At 33.6% G+C, this 18,384-nt stretch overlaps 2 pseudogenes; both read right to left on the bottom strand.

Moving 5' to 3' along the window:
* Positions 1–16,690, bottom strand: part of LOC149540653 (serpin-Z7-like) — a 118,459-nt pseudogene extending 101,769 nt beyond the window's left edge.
* Positions 1–18,384, bottom strand: part of LOC149540652 ((R)-mandelonitrile lyase-like) — a 223,609-nt pseudogene that overhangs the window by 188,027 nt on the left and 17,198 nt on the right.

Here is an 18,384-nt window from a genome sequence, read left to right as displayed (position 1 = left end):
TTGTTAAAGGCTTAGAAAGACTGTTATGTCTTACCTTGATAAAGGATTTCAACACCCTATTAGAAGTGTGCCTTGTTAGATGACTTCAACTTACAATTAAATAAGCATCCTATTAAAGGATTTCATACACCCTATTAGGACTACTCTACTTAAGAGATTTAACTGAAATCAACTATTAAAATATCTCAGCATAGATCATGTTATTGAAACTTGCTTTAATGATAAAAAATCACCTCTAAACAATGTTTAACTGATTTTTCTTAATCAAATTTCTCAATGTTGTATCTTTTTCTCTATCCTCTATTTGTTTTACTTGATTTTGCAATTCACTCTTTCTTGTAAGTCACCTTGAATGCTTTGCATGCAAAAATGTCTTTTTTGCTCCTTCAATTATCCTTAAAAGTTTAGGGTTATTCCATCCTTAAGAAGACTTAGGTGGCTTAGGGTTAGGTATAAATCTATGGCTAAGATTCATCCATTTTTTTGCTTAATCCTTCCCATTTTCTGATTGGTTGCATGTAATTGCATAGGGAATCAAAATAGAGATTTTTTCTTATCTCCAAAATCTCAAAATATATCTTTAAGTCATCTTAAAAATGGTTTACATAGTTGTGTGTACCATTACAAACAAATATGTCTAAACTGTGTCACTCAACATATGAAGTATTTAATGCTCAACATGCACTATTTTGTATATTATGACTCGACATCTAAATTACTCAACACCCACTATTTTACTCGACTCCTAAGTCACTTGGCATGGTCTATCTACTCGACATCTAAGTAACTCAGCACATGAGTGATGCAACACTCATTATAACTTGACATTGTTTAATATTTACATGTTGTGCCTGGCATGTATTACTAGTTTGGCATAAACTAAGTAGATGGCTTAAGTGTGTTGACACTCACTTGTCAAAACCAACATGAGATCAACACATAGGTGTTCCAATTGGTTTGGAATCTTCCATCCAAAAGTCTTTAGTATCTCCTTGATATATTTTGATTGAGTAAAGTAAATGGCATTCTTCATTTATTGAACTTGTAAACCAACAAAAAAGTGTATCTCTCCAAACATTGACATTTAAAATTATTTCCTCATTTATTCAAAGAATTACTTATGTAAGTTGGCATCACCTATGAATAATATACCATTCACAAATATATATGCTAATAATATTTTATTTTGTTGTCCTTCTTTAATATATAGACTACTCTTATCATTGGTTCTCTGAAAATCAATCTTTACTAAGTATCCATGTAGCCTCTCATATCATGCTCTAGGAGTATGTTTTAGACCATACAAAGCCTTGTGTAACTTCTAGACCATGTATCTTTTATTTGGATCAATGAAACCTTCAGATTGATCAATGTAAACTTCTTCCTCTAGGATTCTTTTCAAGAAATCTGATTTTCCATCCATTTGATACACTTTGAATCTTTTGAATGCAAAATATGCAAGAATTGTTCTGACCCATTCAAAGCTAGAAATAGGAGAAAATGTTTCTTCATAGTCTATAACTTCTTCTTGAGCATATCCTTTACACACTAGGCTGCCTTATTACTTGATGCTTCACCATTTTCATTCATTTCTTTCTGAATACCCACTTTGTACCAATTACAATTTTGTCCTTGGTTCTAGGAACAAGAGGCTAGGTATTGTTCCCTTCAATTTTCTCAATCTCTTCATTCATTACCTCTATTCAAATTTTATTGTTCAATGCATCTTTAACAGTTCTAAGTTCAAATTCAATAAGAAAAAATGTACCTTTTAGTTTGTTCCTTGTCATTGTGCCTCTTATCTAATCTCCAATTCTTTTTTCAAGTGCATGATGCTATTTGACATATTTAGAAAGTACAGGTTCTTTTCTTCTAGATCTGGACTTGTTTAACTTGGTTCACCATGCTCAAAGGTTTTGTGAAACTTTAAACTCTACTCAAGTTCCATTCTCTATGACTCTTTTTACTCTAACTATGACTTGGGTTCCTCTTTCTAGGACTCAGTTCAAACTATCTCCAACTCGAGTTGCATTGGCTACAACTTGGGTTGCACTATAAACTTAGGTGATTTGAGTAACACAATCTATTGAGGTAGAGTAGTTTTTTATTGACAAATTATATTTCCTTACATACATTTGGTAAAGTATCAAGCTAAAAGTAAACAAAATTTCTGTAGTCTTCAAGTTCCTTGCTACTTTGTTCTTCACTCTTTTCTAGAATCTCATTAATTTTTACATGTACACTTTCTATAACCATGTGAGTAGAAAGATTTAAAAATTTGCATGCTTTTCTCTTGTTGGAATAGCCTAAGAATATGACTTCATCACATTTTGCATCAAATTTTTGTTTCCTTGTCTCTTTCAAGATATAATGTTTACTTCCAAATACTTTGAAATAATAGACATTAGGTTTATAGCCATACCATAACACATAAGGTGTATGATTTATACCTTTCTTCAGTTGAACTCAATTCAAGGTATGAACTATTGTGCTGATTACTTCATTCTAGTATTTTAATGCAACATTTTCCTCCATAATCAATCTTCTTACACAATCCATGATGGCTCCATTCCTTCTTTTTGCTATGCCATTCTGTTGAAGTGTATGAGGTGCAAATACTTGTCTATCGATTCCTCTTTCATTACAGAATTTATGCAATTCATTAGAGATGAATTCTTCACCTCTATCTCACCTTAGACATTTTAAATTCTTTCATGTTCCTTTTTCAACTGTAGCCAAGTACCACTTGAACTTTTGAAAAGCTTCACATTTATCCTTTAATTAAATTATAGCCATCATCCTACAATAGTCATCAACAAGCAAAATGAAATATTTATCTCCACTATAGCTTTCTATTGGTCCACAAAGATTTGTATGAACTTGTTCCAAGAATTCTTTAGTATTGTAATTCTTACTTTTGAAGCTAGTTTTATCCATCTTTCTGATCTCACATTATTATTTTTAGAGTAATTAGATATTTCCTAATTAACTCTAGTCTACTTAAGCCAAACTTTAGGCATCTACTAATTAATTCTTTTATTAATTATTTTGATACAACTTAGGTAAGACTTTTTTGGGTTTCAATCTCCTTTATAAGGATGATCTCTCTTTTTGATTGGTCAATTCTATGTTGATTATAAAATTTCTCTTTTTTTCTCATTGAGAATGTCCCATCTATTAATGTAGGAATTCCAGTCTCCATAGCTTTTTTCTTCTCTCTTTCTATGACATGTGTTTGCATATAAGTGATTCTTGGGAGCTATGGGGTTTATCTTTCATCAACTTCAACATGTCAGCAGAGCTCCAAATATTTGTGCCCCTATTCTATTTGTGGTATATTTGGTATCAATTTTTAGATCTAATTTTTCTCTTTCAAAGAGTTTTAGCATTTAGAAGTGTTTTGTATTGGATCTAGGGGGCCCTATTTTCAAGGCACTTTAATCAAAATTGACATCACCATTGAACTCAGAGTGCTCAAAACTCCCCATTTCTAGATAAAATATGTCTAGTTTGAACACTGTTGACATTTGAGGCAAAACAAATTTGCACTTAGGTCATCTTGACCTTAGCACACAAGTTGAGGCAGCAATATTTTCTAATTTAAAAAATATATATGTCAAATTTTGTTAGTACAGATCTTTTTTGTGTAGAAAAAAATTTATGCAAAAATTGATGTTTTTTTCTTTGATCAAAATATTTTCATGCATGTGTGTGTGTGCCTTAGGCCAATTTCTAGACTTTGGTGTTTTATGGATGGGAACCACTTTTTATTTTCTTGTGGGCCCTTTGTACCTATCCACGACCATTAAAAGACACCTTTATCTTGGGTTTCTTTTGCCAATGCAAGTACCCATATCTTCAATGGCCTCAATACACTTTAGGTAATGTGTGAGTAGAGGGTTTTTTGGAGACCGTGTTGTTATAGAGGGAGCTTCTTTTAGAAGTCAAAGAATATGGGAATTTAGAAGTCCCTACAATTTGGTGGTCTTCCTTGCACATTTCAAGTGTCTCATGCCCTCCATACATCCTTCCCCTCCTCCTAAGTGAATCCTTTGCCTTTAATTGAAGACATGGTCTTTTGTTTTAGCATAAGTGCTTAAAGCACATGCAGGAGAATTTTCTTACGAAAATTTAATTTTTGGGGTGGTTTATTTTTTCCCACTATTTAATGCACATTTTTTCTTACACACATTTCCCAAGGTTGCCATCCATCCTTGCCAATGGTCCTATGTAGTTCTCTTTTATGCAGTTGAAGGGTGTGATTTTACCCACAACTTGCACTCCACATGCATTTTGTGCCTTGGAAGGTGCATTAATTTTCATGGGTGGCTTTATTTCCATTGATTGGGGGATAGTGGGTGCAAAGTGTGGATTGAGGAATTCATTGACAAACTTCCTTTGGAGATTGAATATGCATATGGTTGAAGCGATCTATTTTTTTGGCTTGCATGCTTTTATTGGGCCCATCATTCTTTGATTGTTCCTTTACAAGCACTTCGATTTAATTTTTTGTGGTTTAGGTATATGCATGGTGATTAGAGATGCAACATTTTAGGGGGTTTCTTTCATGCACTTCAGTCCCATCCTCTCTGCTATTTATGCATAGATCAATGGCCAGATTTTTTGGCAACTTTGGGATTTGACATTTCAACATGAAAATTTTGATTTTTCCAACTATTTCAACATTTTATGTGGGTCATTTTGGGATCCATCGGTGATTATTCCCTTCTTTGGTGATCACTATGAGTGTTTCTTGAGCTTCCACAAATGGTGCACTTTGTTCATGGATGGGTCCTTTATAATGGTCGATGATTTTGTTTTTGATGTGACCTTAGTATGGGCCTTTACGCCATCACTATGAGTTTTGTCTTTATGAGAGGCATTTTAAATATTTTTTCCTCCATTTTAGGCTGACTTTTGGTGATTGGCTATTTATTATGGCATTTTTTGCAGTATTTTTAACCCATGTTGAGCTCTTTTATAGCCCCAACTCATGATTATTAACATGTGGAATTTTGCCACCATTTTTAAATCCAGCACCTACCCTTGGTTTTCTAACTTGTTTCTAGTAGCTGGATATTTTTTTCAATAGGGGTTATTTTTTGAGCATTTTTTTGCCTTAAAAGCCATTTGACCATCAAATTTGGGCTCATCACTTTCTAACATCAATGCCATGTAAACATTGCTTTAGTATTCCTATCACCTCTTCATGCTTTGTTTGGACCTACCTTCATGTTTTTACTCATATCTCAGGCATATAGACCCCAGTTTTTGCAAACAAGATATCATCAAAAAGCTAGTTCTAAGCCCATTAGAGTAGTATAATTAGTTTTCAGTTTTGATGATTTTTTATGCTTTTTCTACTATCAAAGTTAGGTGTGCAATTTCGCACTCCAAGAGACATATCTTGTTCATCCATTCTCTGATTTAAGAATTATTTATATAATTTGAAAGGTCTTTCCAACCTCTTTTCAGTGATGTTGGTTATTTTACTAGATTCTTCCCTAGGAACATTCTATTTAGTCTTTTGCATTTTAGCATTTTGGTGTATATCTTGGTTGGTTCAAGTCTAAGGATTGATTCTATTTCTTCAGATGATTTTTCATAACTTATACTATCTATTGTATTAGTCTTATGTCCCTTCTGGTCTTTTTAAACATTATTTGTATGCATTCTTGAAAACACATTAAGATAAAGTGCAATATTACATTTGTATTTTTGTTTCAGTAGTTTTTCCTTTTTTTTTCCTTTTGATTTGAGCAGTGTCATCTAAGGACACTTGTATAGACTATTTTATTCTTGGGATTCACCATATCTTGTTCCTTATTGTACATGCACTACTCATGATTAACGAGCCAGAAGGGGGTTGATGTTTTGCCTTTTTTTTCCATCTTCGTTTGTCTAGTGAATGTCCCTTCCATGACATTAGCCTCATGATGTATCCAAAATTGATCACCTCAGTATACACATACATAATCTTTTGTGCATCTTGATCATGGTTACTTGACATGTAGTTCTTTTTGCCCAATTTTCTAGTTGTCTATCACCTCACCCTTATATGTATTAGGGGGGCTTCTTATGTTGTTTCTCATGCTTCCTTGGTTTGATTGATCAACTCTTTAGGCTTTAGTGATTCATGTCATCTTTATTTTTGAGTTAATTTGTTTTCCTTTGTGTGCTTTTTGATTTGATGCAGATTACAATCTTCTCTATCTAGTCAGATTCTATTTCAGTAGAGGTTGTTTAGATTAGCAGTTGCTTTTGATAGAGCTTTACAGCTTCTACATGCTTTAGTAGTGTTCTTCATAATCATCTTTTGCGACATTCCCTAGTTTGGAGGCTTCTTTAGTCCTTTACTAGTTTCTTTTAGCATGTTTTCCATCTCTTTTTGGAGTAGGGTTTTTCCCATGTGGTTTTCTCTATTTCTCCTATTTTTAGAGATTTGGTTGTGCTTGGGTACCTCGTTAGGCCTTATTTTTTAGAACCCATTTCTACATTTAGTGGTAGTTTCTAGGTTTTCTTCTACTCTATAAGTTTATCTTAAGGGGTATTAGAGTAATTAGATATTTCCTAATTAACTCTAGTCTACTTAAGCTAAACTTTAGGCATCTAATAATTAATTCTTTTATTAATTATTATGACACAACCTAGGTTAGACATTTTTCGAGTTTAGATATCCTTTATAAGGATGATCTCTCTTTGTAATTGATCAATTCATTACTAATTATAGAAATTTCTCCTTTTTTTCATCAAGAATGTCTCATCTATAGATCTGGGAATTCTACTCTCTCTCTCTCTCTCTCTCTCTCTCTCTCTCTCTCTATGATAGATGTTTGCATGTAGGTGATTCTTGGGAGATGTGATGTTGATCTTTCATCAACTTCAATAGTTTGGATATATTTATTTAAGGTTTCTTCATACTTGAATACCCCTTACTCTTATGTTCTTATTTATAGTAACCAGATTGTCAAAGTTTACATGACACATTCTTCTAATCCATGGCCAACTTTCCTCTACTTGTACCAAAAAGCATGAACTTTTAGTGAGATCTAGATAGAATTGATTACATTTAGTCTAATTTTCTGTTCAAACAATGTTTCCTTTACCATCTAGAAGCCTAGCATTTCTATTCTTCAATTCTACCTTGTATCCAATGTTGTTCAACTATGTCACATGTAGAAGATTATTTCTTAGTCCTTCAACCCAGTAAGCATTTTCACATTTGATTTCATTAATCAATGTAATGCATCATTTTCCCTTAACATAACATACTTCATTATTTCCAAATTTAACACTTCCACCATCATAGTGCTCTAAGTGTTCAAACTTAGTTTTATCACTAGTCATGTGATGAGAATAGCCCCTATCTATTATCCACGTGTCATTTTTGCTAACATGAGAAATAAGTGTCATCTTTTCATTATCCTTGTCATCTGACTCATCTTTAATAGAAATATATACCACTTCATCTTCATCATCACTATCAAAATCTTTAGCAATAGAAAAAGATTTCTTACATTTACCTTTGTAGTCTTTGTAGCTTTTGAAATCTTTCTTTCCTTTGAATATTTCAAATTTTCTATAGCAATGTGACAAATTTCTTCACAAGAGAAACAAATGAATGGAATTTGAACTTTGTATTTTTAGGAGTTGATGAAATCCAACTCTGAAGATGCCCAAGATTACTTGCATGCAAATAACCTATCAACAGGAAGCCAAGGAAGGAAAAGCGTGGAGTGAGGGAAAAACCCTAAATGAACATGAGAGAGAACAAGATATTGCAAATAAGAAAATATGTATTTACAATATGCTAAAAGTGTTATGTAAAATACAATGAGGGAGCTCAAATATAAAGAGCTCAAGGAATCTTCTAGAAGAAGCTAGGAGATGCTAGGAGATAAGTGTGACAACTAAGCATACATCCACATTAGGTGAAAAGTATTCGAACAAGGTGAGAGGATAAGTATGACTTATGAGAGAACAAACTCCCATATTGTCAACAACTTATAACTAACTCCTAGACTACAACTATTAAATAAATGCATTTACCTAAGTAAGCTTAAGTAAATAGAATAAATTATTAATTATTAATTATTTACTTTAACACCCCCCCTTAAGTGCAACTTAGGGAAATGCCTTAAGCTCACAAAACTAAGATGAATGCAAAATGGGTCCTAGCAACAAGGCCATTTTAGGTACCCATGTACAATGCAAAGAAATGCAACCTTTGAAAATGGGGAAAGAGAGAAAACCACGTGGGAAAAATGCTCCCCCAAAAAGAGATAACCTAGTGAAGGATTGAAGAAGCCTCCAACTAGAGAAGTGTCTCCAAAAATAGGAACAAAAAGTGATCATGAAGAGCATCACTGAAGCATGAAGAAGCCACAAATCAATCACCAAAAAGAATTTTCTGATTTGAAGAACCACCATGGCAGAAGAAGGCACGAACGGAGCATGTCTATATGGTAGATGATCCATCTCACCAAAATGCATAGGTAGCTAGCCACTGCAATTGCCTTGTATATAGGATCAACCACTGAATACATAGCTCAAACTAATGAACCATTGAACCACAGAAGCATTAGAACAATAGAACAACCCCCCCTTAATGGAGATGGGGTGAGATGACAGGAAACTAAAAAGGTGTGCCAAAATCTCCTACAAATGAACCAAGAACAAGGAGAAAGATGAAGAGGTACAAACACCTATAAAGACGCGATCACACCAACTCTACATGAGGAAAAAAAGGAAGAAGGCATAGAAGTGGCAAACATCTATCCCTCCCATGGTGCTTTATGAAAATAGTGCAAGTACAACTATCTCAAAACAATGTTCATGACCCCCAAAATGCAAGAGTGGCACTTTATCTCAGTACATATACATAAAAATGCTTCAAAAATGATAGCTATAATAATCAATACCAAAACCAAGCTACAACAAAACATAGTACAACTCAAAACAAAATATCCCATACCAAGAAAATGATCCTCAAACCTGTAACACCCAAGATATGCACCATGGACTGAAAAAGCCAAAATAATGATAATAAGAGCATGGGGCAGAATCTGAAGGAAATAACAATATTTCTAAAAATTAGACAGAACCAACTTTCCAAAAATATAACATTTTCAAAAAAAAAGACATGGGACGCAAAAGAAAAGCTTGTCGGAGTCACAAAAGGGACTTAAAACTTTAACTACAAAAAAATAGTATAAGATTGCATCAAAAACTAAAAATATCTACACCAATGTCTCCATCTTGGAACTAGCTTTTTGATGCTTCTTTTGAATTAGAAAAATAACTCTATATGCTCAAGATGTGGTCAAAAAATAAGGGAGGTCAAAATGACCTTAAGAGGTCAGGAGAGTGATGTGGGATGATGTCATGTTGATGTCAACAACTAGCTACATTAAATTTGACAATTTAGGGCCCATTGTGGTAAAAAGAGGCCACGTGGTAGTGCCACATGGATGCTATGTGGCATGTATGATGGATGTGGCAGGGCCACATGGAAAATTTCCATGTGGCACCCATGCCACATGTTAGATGCTAGAACTACCAAGTGGACAAAAGCTGCCATCTAGGTAGTGACTTGGCTTGAGCTAGGCTATAGAGGAATAGCCATGCATCAGTCAGAGGGTAGCTGACTATGTAGTAAAAATAGTACACATGTCACATAGAAAATCTCTAAGTGTTCTTAATGAAGTAGAGCTGTCATTGAGCTATGGACTAGATGAGTAGTGGAGAGGTGTTTCCCATCAATAGAGTAGAGAGAGTCGAGGGTGCCACCCAACTGCGATGGTCGATGGGTGGTCAGCTAGTGGCAGCTACGTAGCGAAGGACAAAGGGAGGCATAGCTGACAGAGGTGGGGCATAGGCTACACACTAGCAAGGCCATGGTGGCACAGTGGTGGCCTTTTATATTTTTTTTAAAAAAAATCTCTCAAAAAATCTGTATAGTTCGTACGGCCGCCTATAGGGCTAAATTTTTTTTTGTCTCTTGGAGCCTTGTCTCCAAAATCAACAAATTCTATATAGATCCTAGCTAAAAAATGCCTTTTTAATCCAATGGAAACATCCGTTTGGGCCCAATGTGCTCTAAAAAATTTCTCTACCCTTGATTTGAAGAAAAAATGCAGAAAAAAACTAGGGTTTGTGACTCAAAATCATGGCTTCGAAAATCCTTAAACCAAGAAGTAGTAGGGAGGCTCTGATACCATGTAGGAGTTGATGAAATCTAACTTTGAAAATGCCCAAGATCACCTACATGAAAATAACCTATCAAAGGGAAGCCAAGGAAGGAAGAGCATGGAGCTAGGGAAAAACCCTAAACGAACATGAGAGAGAACAAGATATTGCAAATAAGAAAATATATATTTACAATATGCCGAAAGTGTTATGTAAAATACAATGAGGGAGCTTGAATATAAAGAGCTCATGGAATCTTCTAGAAGAAGCTAGAAGATGCTAGGAGATAAGTATGACAACTAAGCATACATCCACATTAGGTGGAAAGTCCTTGAACAAGGTGAGAGGATAAGTATGACTTAGGAGAGAACAAACTCCCATATTGTCAACAACTAATAACTAACTCCTAGACTATAATTGTTAAATAAATGCATTTACCTAAGTAAGCTTAAGTAAATAGAATAAATAATAATTAATTAATCATTTACTCTACTAGTATTTACCTTTTCCTTTAGGTAACCTTCTTGCAAGTAGAGCTTCAATACTTTGAAGATCATCATTAGATTCTTCTTCTTCTTCACTGTTAGATTGTTTGCCTTTTTAGTTTCCTCCCTTTTTACCAAGAATTAGTTTTTCTTTTGATTTTGATTCTATGTTGTGAGATCCAAGAAGATATTTGTCAAAATTATCCAACTCAAATGTTGTTAACCTTCCCACTAGCACATCCAAATTTATATCATTTTTTAGATCACATCTCATCTCTTGAATAACTAAAACTCTAATTGTATAAATAAGAAAAATATTTCTTAATACCTTGTTGAATACTATCACACCATCCATTTTTCCTCCTATAGCTCTGATTGTACTCATACTTGCATTGAATCTTTCACTATATTTAGTACTTCTTTCATCTTCTCTCATTTTCATTTGATAAAATTGGCCTCTTAGAAATTCTGCTTTGGCTCTCCTCAAATTATCATCTCCTTCATAGAACTTTTCCAACTTTTTCCGCATTTCATGAGTAGTACAAAAATCTTTGACTTCATCAAATTTAGAATAATTGAAAGTAGAAGTAGTGTCAATCATCATTGTGTTGTGATTATTTTTATCTACCATTTGATCCATAGTAAAAGGATTAGGAGGTGCCACATACTAGTTTTCCAAGAAGCATAGGCTTGTATTTCCAATGGTTCCCAAATGGAGCTTCATGAGTTTGTGTGCTTCTTTAAAGTATTCTCTACTCAACTTAGGAATCTCTCTTCTGTAAGAAATCTTGGTCTTTATCTTAGGTCCTTGAAACGTTTTCTATAAGCATCAACAACTCTGATACCAATTGTTGGAAATATAAGAGGAGTGACTAAGAGGGGAGGGGTCAAGTAGTTACCACTAAAAAATTCCAAATCCCTTAGATGTCAATATAAACTTCTTAGTCCAATCCTTGCACATCCTAGTCAGAACTAGATATACATTGTAATTCAATTAACAAAGAAATCTTGAGATATTAATGTGTATTAACCTTTAGTAAGTAAGGGTAGATTTTAGACTATGGAAGGCACTCTACAAATAATTTTTGAGAAAAGCTACAACATTCTAAGAGAATCAAATGACAATGTAAAGATGCTCATAAAAAAAATTGAAGAACACAATGCTAGTAGGGAGAATGACCAATCTTCGAATAGCGAGAAGGATAAGACTCTAGAGGATGGTTCAAGAAAGAGAGTCAAATCCAATAGAAAGAAAAAGGACATCTAAGAACCTAAGAAAGATCTTTCAAACTTGAAAGAGGTAGCTCAAAGAATGGCTAAGCTAGAGATTGAGGCTGTAGAAATTCTTAGAGAAATTGCCTAAGCCTTTCTCCTAGCTTTTTGGGCCTATCCTAGCTTTTTTCTCTACTTCCCTATTTATTTATGTTTTCTTCTTGTTTTTTTGTGGGAGATTATTGTTTCTGATAGTGGCTTTTATGTTGATGATACTTTAAGTGCTTTATCTATGTTTTGCCTTTACTATTGTAAGGTTTTAGGGACCCATCAAAACCTATTTTCCTTAATCAAAAACTTAGTTGCACATAGATAAAGAAGTAATCAACTAACATGAACACATGAGACACCAAGATTTAATATGGAAACCCAATTTGGGAAAACCACCAATGCAAATAGTTACAACTTTTCACTGTTTTAAAGTTAGTCCTATTAGGATCTAACCCTATTAAAGGTTACAAAAAATATTGTTAGGTGTGACCCTAGTAAAAGGATTAAATCACCCTATTAGGAGTGGACTTATTAGAGGTCTTAAGAAACTTTAACCTAAAAATGCCATCTTGTTAGAGAATTTGCAAGAATAACTATTAAGTCAACTTTTTAAAGAGATTTCTTCACTACTACAACTATTAGAGAGTAACAATGATTGAACTTGTAAGAATTTTCCTTAGGGAAATATTCACCCAAGATCAAGGAACTCAAGCACAAGCACAATAATAGACCAAGAGAGTATGATCAATATGATAGTAGATTATCTCAAGCACATAAGCATGTACATATACACCAGGAGCGTCTATATATAAAGGCCTCTAAGATGCATCTAGAATGTGTCTAGAAAGAACTAGGAGATAAGCATGACAACTAAGCACATGTCCTCCATAATGAGTGGATAAGCATGATGAGTTGTCTCACATGTATAGATGTTGTAGACACCATGTGCATAATTATAGTGCTAACTCCTATGTTGTCAACATGACAAATCACAAGAGTACACAAACTCCTAGGTGACTAATAAATAAGTAATAAAATATGCATTAACCTAAGTAAACTTAAGTAAGTGTAAATAGTAAATACTTATGTATGACAATACCCCCCCTTAAGTGAAACTTAGGGGAACGCACATAAGCTCACAAAATCTAGCATGAAATGTATGATGGGTCCCAACTACTAGGCCATGTTAGGTACCCATGTACATAATGAAAATGCAATCTCTCATAAAGTAGAGAAAAAGGGAAAACCTCATGAGAAAAACCCTCCCCCAAAAAGAGAGATGAAAAATACATGATGTATAGATGGATGGATTAATTAAGATCCCCTCATTATGACATACATCGAGTATATACAAAAGAGAATTAGGAGAAGGAAAATACCCCATAAGAGAAGAAGATGGAGACAAGGTAGTCCCCCCCCCCCCTGCCAAATGTAGTGTGTCGATCAATGAGAAATGCTTCAATGTAGAAGCTGATCGAGGAGTGTAGAATAGTGTTCCTCCCCTATGGAAGAAACAATGCCAAGGGTACAAATGAGATGCTCCCACTATGTGTGGAAAGATAGTCTTTGAAACCTGCTCAACTATCCCTATGAATGATGAATATAAAAGTTACTTCAAAGAACTATCTGTCTCCTCAATTGATAAAGAAACCCTCTACAACTAATATTCATAAGTATCTACAATCAAATCAACCTCTGAGGATCAAGCATTTATAGAATGGATATGAGGGTCAGAGTAAATCTGCTATGTTTGACTCCATGAACAAACCTACAATGTCTATCAAGAAGTCATCCACAAATGTTGGAGTTGGAAGATGAGATGTACCCTATTGTGCTAGACCTATCATTGTGGAAATATAGGCATGTGGAATATACTATTGTTGTGACCTCTCACTACAACTATCGATAAAACCCCATGCATCTAAATCTATTGAATCATTATCGCTGGTGTCACTATTAGTTTCCACATGGTATGATGTAGTCTCCTCAGCAATGAGAAGATGAATGAAATTGATGATATCTCCCACATCTTCAATGTGAGACTCCACGAATAGATTTTCCATATCTAGAAGGAATTCATCCCATCAGGTTGAAGTAGGAAGACATAATTTTTCCTTTCGCATTGAATTTGAAGCATCTATGGCTAGAAATAAATCAGTAGAATCAACAAGAGTATCAGGAGGTGTGATCTCATCTGGAGTTGGAGGAACCATGGTTGAAGTGACCAAATATATAATGTCTTCTAGAAAGGGAGGAATATTTGTATCTCCATATGCTTCCCAAAGAGCCATCCAAACATCATGAGGAAAACTTTCCATACAAAGAGGAACAAAATATTCCTTACTCATACTATTTGTTAGTAAAAGAAATTTCCCTTCAACAAGAATTACAAAACATGACTCAATACACACGATAAAAAGGAAAAAATGTACTACCAGTTGGATCAATTATCATTGATTGATAACTATCCTCTGAATTAAGAGGTACAACTCCCTCATAAAAGATATTCAATGAATGTGATATTTGGTTGTGGCTTTAACTTGAAGACACAAAAGTATTTCTAACACCCACCCATCAACATGAGGTGAATGTGATTACTAGATCTATGAATAAAGAAGGAAGACAAATAAATAACCCTATGATTTCTTATTCAACTTCCCATATTACATTATAGAAGAGTTAAGATAGATTACAGATATCATTATGAAAAATTGTGAGTATATCAACCATAAGACTACATACATCACAAGTCTGGTGCAATAAACATGATTGTGTCTAAAACAAGAAATAAAGACCATAAGATCTTTTAAACCAAAAATATGAGTGTACATCCCATAGTATCAAACACATGCATATCCTCTTTATTTTAGAAACATAATAGAATAACAATTGTATTATTCCATCCTTCCATTACAACCAGACTACAAAATAGTTTTCTCTTCCCTTATTACAAAATAGAAATCTCTTCTCCTTGAAGCAATTATAGAACTTATAGATTATAAAAGAAGAACCCTCTACAATTCAGTCTTCCCTTATTAAATGATCTTGTTAAAAAGTTTGGCAACTGCCCCAACTTCTTACCAAAACAATATTCCCCTTAGAATGAAAATTAATCCTATATAACAATTAATTATTTTACATTATTTTTCCATTTTAACCCATTTCTTTTCTCCCTATACAAGTTTTCCTTAAAGTAAAATAATAATTAATTCTTTTAAAGAATTAATTATTTTAAATTGTCTCTTTTTACTTTATTCCTCAACTTCCAAATTTCCACCTTCATGCTTTGATTTTTTAAATATTAAGTGCAATAATTACTTTGCACTTTATATTAACATTAATTCTTAAAGAATTAACTTATTTCATTTTTATCAAATTTCCCTTAGAATTATTGTGTGAGAGATTAATGTCATATTGATAATCAATTATTTTTCATTTAAAAATGATAATATTTAATCTTTTTAAAGAATTAAATATTATACAATGCAAAATAACTTATAAATGATAACCTTTAAAAGATTACCATTTTTTTAATTCTCACATAGTTGAATTGGAGAGAAACAAAATCTTAGATAACATTTGCTCTTTTTGGGAGCTACATTCTATGCCAGGATGTAGAGAATTCTAGAATATCTATCTATCTTTATCCAGTGTCTATCCATTGGGTCATAGAGAAATATTTTCCCTTACCATTTGAATGAATATTGCAATGTATGTAGTAGCATCACTTTAGAGAGACTTAGACCTTGAAACAATTTGTCACAATGCATCATACACCTAATCATTTCCACAAATGATGCATGAAAAACATCTGAAATGTGCAGATGCATATCCACCATTTCATCAAAATTTGCATCTTTAGTAAAGGGAAAGATGAGTCCCATTATTTTCAAGATCTTAGCTACCTTAAAACTAGATGATACCTTGAAGCAAGGTGGTTGAAAAAGGCCTACTTTTACTTCCTTGGGATAGATGGTGCTCAAGAAAATTAAGCTCAACCTTTCTCTCTAGTTCAGGCAGACCATTCATGTCATTGGGTAATATAACATACATGGAGAATGAACTGCTATCATGTTCGTACAAATAAGGGAAGCATAGAATTTTTTAGTCACCAAATCTTTTGATAAATTGATTATTTACAATATTCATCATTGGTACTAGCACACTATTCCCATTTAGAAAATAAAAAGTACATTTTTTACTTGTAGAGGAGTCAAATTGTGCTTCCCATGTGCCCTTGAAGTACAAGGAATTTACCAAAATCAGCCTAGCAATTTTATCTATAGAATTAGGTGGAAGGAACTCTTTTATTTGTCCCTTGGTCTCATTTGCAGCCCATTCATTCACCTCCAATCTAGCTTTACTTGTCTTATTTATAAAATCTACCGAGTTAATTTCACCTCTATATTGACTCTTCATTATATCTCTGTAATTGGGCCTCAAGTTTGCAAATTGATCCAACCATAATCCATTCACAAATGACAAGGAGAGACCTCCATTGGCACTTCCATCTACCAAAACCACTTTGTCCAGATGAGAATAAAGTTGATGCAGTTGATGGACATCTTTGAACTTGAGACAAGTGTAAAACTAATCCAGTGTTTTTCTCTTCGCTCCACCAACAACCAAACTCAATGCCACATAAATGCTCAATGTAGAGAAACTAACATTCTTGTCAACACTTACTTCTAGTGCTTCCTTTAAAAGTCAAGCAAGAAACTTGTTTGATTATGAACTGGAGACTGGATATACATTGCTCCTCATTTTAATGTATGTCGAGTGTAGTATTCCTATTTCTATGTTTTCCCAAACCAATACTCTAGTGTTCCACTACGTCAACCAAGATATTAATGGAGGTAACCTATTATGCTATCACAAATTCAAGAAATACATATCTTTAAGTTTCAACCCAATTAAACATTAATTGCATCCAATCTTTGATGACTTTCTTGTTGTTGATCGAGCCCAATAAATCTACAAACATATTACACACATATATACCATTGCCAACATATTAATATTGAGTAATTAACATTGGAAAATCCATCATCTGCTACTTCCCTAAAACACCATCCATGGGCATCATAATTTTTGGCTTGTGTAGCTGCATATTTTTTTGTAGCTAGTTGTGATGATATTGCAAGAGTTATTCATTTTTTGTGTCCCTACCATCTTAAATAGGTTGCTAACCCTAGAATTTTTTGGGTCCAACAAAACACATTCATGTATTACTGCATTGATCATTTTTATAATAACTGTACATATAGATGCCTTGATATCTATTGAACCCATTCATAATCTTTGAAATGAAGATTATTGAATACTTCAAAGTCTCCAACCAATAGATATACTCCCTTTTCCAGAGATATTATTTTAACTATAGTCTAGCATCAAATATTTTCCAACACATTTGCAATCCTTAGGTGCATCCTTTGAACATTTTAAATGTGCTTCTACACCACAAACAACACAATGGTGTATGGAATTATTAGAAGTTGTTGATGGCCCCATAGGCTGTTGTGGTTAAAGTGGCTCCAAACAAACACAACACGTGGAATGTTTTCTAAAGAACCCATTCTCCTTTGTCCATGTATTTTACCAATGACAAAAGAAGAGAATAATTCCACTATACAGATCCCCTATCAAAATATTTTTGGAAACCCTAAATTATTGACAACAAAAATGCAAAAATTTCTAGAGCTTGTGTGTATAAATATTTGAAACGCCACTTTGGAAAATCTTCTCTTACTAAAATATTTCCACAATTTCTTGAACTCACATGTCAAATCCTTTATTTTTTATTTTATTTTTTTGAAATCAAAATCCGCTCTCAACTCTGACTCCATGTGTCACTGTATGCTTCTCACTAAGTTTTCATTTCTCACTAAGTTATCATTATATTCTTACATATGGCTCTCAAAAAGCATGATATGGAATTTAAATAAGGAATTTGGATCTTTCAACTTGGACCATGAAACTAGATGAGCATGGGATATAACCAATCAATGGGAGGGCCTTTGCTTTTTGGAAAATTATGAGTATGAATTGACTCAAAGAAAAGGAGGATGGCTCAAATCTGATGCAATTTTACTGAAGGGAAACAACAAAATAAGAAACAAACTCAAGCCAAAATTTGTAAAAAGGAAATGGTTATTTACAATGGAGAAGAGAAAACCTTGAAACTAAATGTGACCATTATAGGCTTGATGCAGAGAGAATCATTCTACGGTTCAATTCTGCATATATTTCATGATCCCATTCAGCTTCTTACACAACTATTGTTATTAGAGATTTACAATCTCTTCACTATTCTAATAACCGATAAACAATACTTCATAACTAATCACTGAATCATCAACCAGATCATTGTCGATGATGTTCTTCATGTAGATACTCTATGATCTGTGGTTATCCTCACTACTTTGCGGTTGCCACATTCAACACCTTC

This window comes from Cupressus sempervirens, chromosome 9, assembly GCF_028749045.1.
Source record: "Cupressus sempervirens isolate cs-2001-9-10 chromosome 9, ASM2874904v1, whole genome shotgun sequence".
Lineage (NCBI taxonomy): Eukaryota > Viridiplantae > Streptophyta > Pinopsida > Cupressales > Cupressaceae > Cupressus > Cupressus sempervirens.
This window is presented reverse-complemented; position numbering and strand designations above follow the sequence as displayed.